We start from the raw sequence: 6,078 nt of genomic DNA on the forward strand, positions 1-6,078 counted from the left end.
ACTGCAGTTGTCAAGATGAATAAATCTGTTGAGCTGTCTTTTTTATGGGTTGTATTAGCTGCCTACCACCAAATCCTCTTAAGCTGGGAAAGGAGTGCTCCTGCTGCAGGCTGAGGGCTGGGTCTCCTGTACTCAACTGAGAGCTGAATGGAGGAACTAGCATGACCTAGTTATCTTCCTATCTTGTTGAAGAGAAAGTGAGCCATGCAGGTGGGGAAAGAAAAAAAAAAAAGACAAAAAAACCCCCCAACAAAACAACCAAAAAATAAGTATGTGAGTAATGTAACTCAAGATTCTGATGCTGAGCAGGAGAGCTCTCCTGGCTAACCTGGCCAGACTTGTCCTCAATTCCTTGCATCTCATGGAGGTAAGGAGCACAAGTACTAACAGAATTATTACTGGGTTGTGTACAATTACAGTGACACTTGCATTGGTTTGTCTTGAATCTAGTTTGGGTATGGTTCCTCCTGCAAAAATAGAGAAATGTTGCATCACAGAAACTACATAGCCAGGACCACCTGAGCTAGACTTGAGAAACCATGATGTGTGTGAGAAGTGACTACTGGGGTACAAGGCATCATCTTTGGGCTTTGGAGCAGTGTGGGATTGTATTTCAGAGTAACAGCTGCTATTTTGGTATCAAAATAAAATTGCAGTATGAGAATTTTCCAGTTGCTTCTATTTAATGTTTGTGGTGAGAATTCAAATATTACAGGGTTGGCACTCAAACTGGACTCCCACAGGACTTGCACACAGCAGCAGTGTGTGATCTGGGCAGCAAGTGGGCTTGGGATTAGGTTTGGGTAAGAAAAAAATGCAGTGACATAAGCTTTCAAGTTTGCCTTAGCACAGTTTCTGTGTAAACAACTGTCGGTCCCTTCTCTTAGTCCTGAAATAATTTGCAAAATAACATGATTGCTTTAGGGCACTGAACAACGAGTAACTGTGGGTATTTTCTTTTTGCCCTGGTCAGGCCAAAAGTGGACAGTGAAGAGGGTGGCTTGGCAAAGGTGAACAGGCTTATTGAGTCTGATGGGGCCAGGAGTACCTGCCCAGGCTGAGCTCTGAGCAAACTGACTGGGAATGTCACACGTAGCAGCTACTTGTGAGCTTCAGGGTTCTGTGGTACAAGGGTGAAGTAAGTCACTGGGCAGAAAAAGGGGTTTTCAGCTCTGCTGCTGTAAGGCAGTACTTTTTTTTTTTTTTTTTTTCCCCTCATTGCTGGGAAAGAAACCTTAACAAATGGTGGTAGTATTTGCCTATAAACTGGGTAAGGGAGATCAGGATAAAAGGAAGTGAATTAAGAGTCTTAGAAGATGGGGTTCGATTAGCTGCTAAAAACTTCCTTTTTGGTAGTGCTGTAAAAACAGTGTCTGTGCTCTTCTGTCCTGGGAGTTGATTAATATCAAATTTCCAGTCCTGCTTGTCAAAGTAACTAAAGTTCAGTGGGGTGTTTTTAACATTAGGGATGTGCTTACTGTAGTCTTATTAACCCTTACTGTAGCAGTCTGTCAGCTGCTCTTGAAAGGCTTTGGGGAATCTGATTGCAATCAGCAGAGGTTGTATGTTAATTTTTTTTAAAGTCATCTTTGTCTCTAGGAGTATCCAGCCTAAGGTGAATGCTCATGTTGCTTGGTTCTGCTTCAGTCTACTCCTTCTTTCTCCCAACTGCTTCACGGTTGAACTTTGTCTTCATGGCAAAGCCAGGGTGCTTTTGAGCCCCTGAGCCCTGTGATGCAGCAGCCCTGCACCCTGCTTGAGGGTAGGAGGGCTAGGGAGGAACCATCCTCGTAGAAGAACAGAGACCATGACACTGAATGTGTAAAACTTAATAATGGATTGGTAACTTCAGGCAGGAGTTGCAGAATTGCTGCTCAGATGATTGCATTATCTGCTGTTCCTGGCTACTGTCTCTATGGGTGCCTCAGTTTCTCAGCCTTTAAAAGTAGAGGTAATACATCCTTTGTAAACTTCTGAGGTGGAAAGCTTGGAGAGACTTAGCTCTTCAGTATGAGAGGCTGAAACCCTAGGCACGGACTGATTGTGAAAAATGCTTGTGGTTACAATTGCTTTAGCCTAGAAAGTGAGTAGGGAGAAAAAGTTTGGTAAAAGTTGCCATAAGTTTCCTAAGCCAGATCTGTAATAAAGAAAGTAGTTAGTCATGAAGTAATTAACAGGTAAAATAGCAGGCTATTAATCTGCCAAACTGTGTCTCAACTTTGTTTTCCTAACTTCAGAGAGCTCTAAAAAGCTGGTTTTCTTTTACAACTTCCACATTTCATTAAGACTTTGTTTTCAAATCTTGTTTGCTGGACAGAATGGAAAGTGTAGGGAAGGGCCAGTTCCTCAGCCCATGTAAAGGGATAACTGCTGTGCACCCCTTGGCATCACAGCACATTCCCTGCTGGCAGCCCTCTTCTGACTGCAACCTCTCCATTAAAAACATGGCTGCATTGCTTCCCAGCAGCAGTGTGGGTTAATAAAGATGAAAAAGAGAAATTGAAATACCTCTTTTGTAAGCAACATTTTATAAACTCTCCCTTGTGCTTCAAAGAAAGTAAAAGCCCTTTAGCTTAGCCCCACCAATGGAGTTTAACTGCATGTATTTAGTAGTAATGCAGTGGTTGAAACTTGTCTAACACTACTAATTTCCATTATTACTGTGGTGCCAGGAGTCTATGTTGGATGTGACACCCAGAAGGACACAAGTACCTCTTAAAAGCACGAGGGGACCCTAAAGGTAGAAGCTGCAGGGGGTGATGCAGTTGCCCTCCTCCCCAAGAGGGTGGTGCTGGTGACAAACTGCAGCTCTCCTTGCTGTCGGATTGCTGGGCCTGCAGCTAGGGTCAGGTGGGCACTGTTCACTTAGTCAATGACAATTTTCTGTGGTAAGGATGGAGTCATGTTGGGTAGATGCTGCTACATCCACCTGTCCTCACAGCAGGGGCAGCCCCCTCAGTGCTGTGCTGCCTTCAGTCCTCTCTGTCCTTCAGATCATGCTGGAATTACCAGGGTTGTTAATTTTTGCTTTCAAGGCCATGTTGATGATAGCTGTTACAGTCTGGAAGGTTGGACCCTGTCTGGAATGCCTGTAGCATGCATTATGCATTACCATTGTGTCATTTCCATTCCACCATACTGCCAATGCACAATCAACCCTGACCCAAGGATTAGCATCCCAAGCCTTTTCTGGCTGCTAAGCTCATGGCATTTCCCTTGAATACTGGATCTGGGCTCCTAATGCACCATGTTCCCTGTAATTAAGTGTATCAGCACCTGAAGGGCATTTGTGCAATAGAGGGAGTGAATCAGATGAATTTTCTTTGGGGCACTGAGCACCTGGAGCCTGTGGCCATCAGTTAATTACACTGGCTGTGAGCCACCCTGCCCTAGACAGAAGGGCTGGGTATGTCTCCTTGGTTCACAGGCACCATTTGTTTCACTTCCAGACTAATTTGCATTGGCTGGTTTGGGATCAGAACAGGTGGTGGAGAAGGGGGGAAGGCAGGGCTGTATCTTTTGCTGTATCTGACCATCCTGGGCTCTTCCACCTTCCTGAAATGGTTGTGGTGAGGACACTGCTATTGTTCCGCTCCAGGCCTCGCTGGCAGGAAGCACAGCCTTGCATCACCTCTGGCCCTTCTTGCACACTGCCCCTGAACCCCTGGCTCCCAGCTCTCCCCAGCAGGCACCACTGGGCTTCAGGGTGCTAGGGCCATGTGTGTCCCTCTGAGAAGCAGTGCCACCTTCAATGCTCTGCCTTGGACTTAAAAAAAAAAAAAAAAACACCAACCAAAGAACTCCCTGCTAAAACCATTCTGAAGGGCAATGATGGAATTTGACCAGTCTTGTTTTGGTTTTTTTTTTCTGTTACATTTTTTCTGTTGGGAGCTCTGATGGGTGTCCTCTAAGCACTGGGGTCAAGTAAGGGGCTGAACAGGTGCCTTTCCTGCCCTGCTGGTCTCTCCAGGAGGCAGTGTTTCAGCAGGAGATTCCCACTGTCCCCATATCCCTCTATCCCTATGTCCCTCATCCCTGTATCCTCATACCCTCCTTGTCCCCATATCCCTCTATCCCTATGTCCCTCATCCCTGTATCCTCATACCCTCCTTGTCCCCATATCCCCCTGTCTCTATGTCCCCCATGTCCCCCTGTGCCCATATCCCCATCCCTATATCCTCATGTTCCCCATGCCCACGTCCCCCTGTGCCCGTACTCCTGTTCTCTATCCCCATAACCCCCTTCCTCATATCTCCATGTCCCCCTATCCCCCTGTCCCTACATCTCCTTTTCCCCCTACTCTCCTATCCTCATGTCCCTACATTGCCATATCCCCCTATCCCTGTGTCCCCATGTCCCTATATCCCCATATCCCCCTATCCCCGTGTCCCTATATCCCCATATCCCCCTATCCCCGCGTCCCCATGTCCCTATATCCCCCTATCCCTCTATCCCCCCGTCCCCATGTCCCTACATCCCCATATCCCGTTGTCCCCCCGTCCCGCATTCCCGATCCCGGCGCTGCGGCAGCGCCCCCTGGCGGCCGGCCGCGCGCACGGCGCCGTGTCCAGGGGCTGGTCCCTCACCTTGGAGTTTCGGAGCGGGATGTGCACCGGGACCTGGGAAACACGAGTTGTTTTCACATCCCCTGCTCCCGCGGGAGACGGATCTCCGTCCAGGACATGGAAAAGCTGGTAGAAGGATGTACCTCCGAGCCAAAATGCGTTTCCACCACGCTCCCAAGCCAAGGTCAGCAGGATGATGAGCACCAGATGATGAGGCCGGAGGGAATATCTTATGTGATAAGAAAGGAAGGTTAAAAAAAGTTCAAAACCACTAGTCATCAAATAAAGTTTTTGGATAGTTGCTCTTGAAAACGTTTCCCTGTGGATATGCCATCCTAGAGCTGCGCAGGAGTCCCTGCTGTGCAGCCTTTGTACAGGGAGAGCACTGCCTTCCTCTCTCTTCTTCGGGCAGAGAGCCAGAATCTCACTTCTGACAATGGGCAGCAGCTAAATAGGTCAGGCTTAAAATGCAGAGGAATAGATATGTACAAGTCTGAGCAAAAAAATAGACCACTGGGCAACAAGGTGCCTTTGGTGGCTACTTGGATCACGAATTATTAATTCTGACTGCAGGTATGTCCACTGGGCCAAGTGCTGTATTGCTGTTTGCAAGCACAGCAAACATAGTCAAGGCCTGAAATATTGTGTTTGAAGGATTTTTAGATCCAGCTGTTCCATGTATTTCACTTATGTGGTCCTTGCCTGTTGTCTTAATTGGGCCAATTTGCTAGACCAGACCTGGAGTAATATTCTTGTCCTTGGTAACCAAACCTGACTGCCATGCACCAGGTCCCCCCTTACAAATGGGATTCAGGCCAGGTTCTCATGGCAGCATAGACCAGCTCATCACTCAATAAAATCTGAAATTTAACCCTGGAGCTTCTGGTGACAGCGGTTCTTGTACAAGGAACTGGTAAATGATTACAGGTGATCCCACAGAAGAGTGGTTGTACGCAGCAGCATCCCTGGGTGCAGTGGGCTGAGCCAGCAGCTCTGCTGTGTGCTGGACCTCAGCTCTGGGGCAGGTATTGAGCAGTAAAACACTGGGAGAAACCCTGTAGGGTACAGCAATGTAAGGTTTGTAGGTGTGGAGACTGAGAGCCTCAAAAGGAGATTTCTGTTTAATTCCCCTAGGTTCAAAGAGGATTCAGGCACCCGCATCCCTCTGAGGCTCTGGGATGGGCTCCTGGGATAGCTCTGCACAGTGAGTCACCTATTTTGAAAGACCTGTTTCCTATATATATACTCCTGTGACTGCTCCCTGTGAAGCCTGGGTGAAGGCCTGCACAACCCTGGGAGAAGTGGATGTAGTCAGTCCCTTGTTACAGGGACTGATATCTTCCTTTCATCTTACACATGAGCCTCTTCAGAACCATGGGAGACATGAGGTCTCCTCATGGGAGATGTGAGGTGGCGCAGAGCGAGTTGGCTTGCTGCTGGGTTTGATTGTGGTGCTGGTGCAGATGTGGTGATGGAAAAAATAGCCTGAGAAAGAAGAATAAATGGAGAGGAA

This window comes from Pseudopipra pipra, chromosome 10 (genome assembly GCF_036250125.1).
Source record: "Pseudopipra pipra isolate bDixPip1 chromosome 10, bDixPip1.hap1, whole genome shotgun sequence".
Lineage (NCBI taxonomy): Eukaryota > Metazoa > Chordata > Aves > Passeriformes > Pipridae > Pseudopipra > Pseudopipra pipra.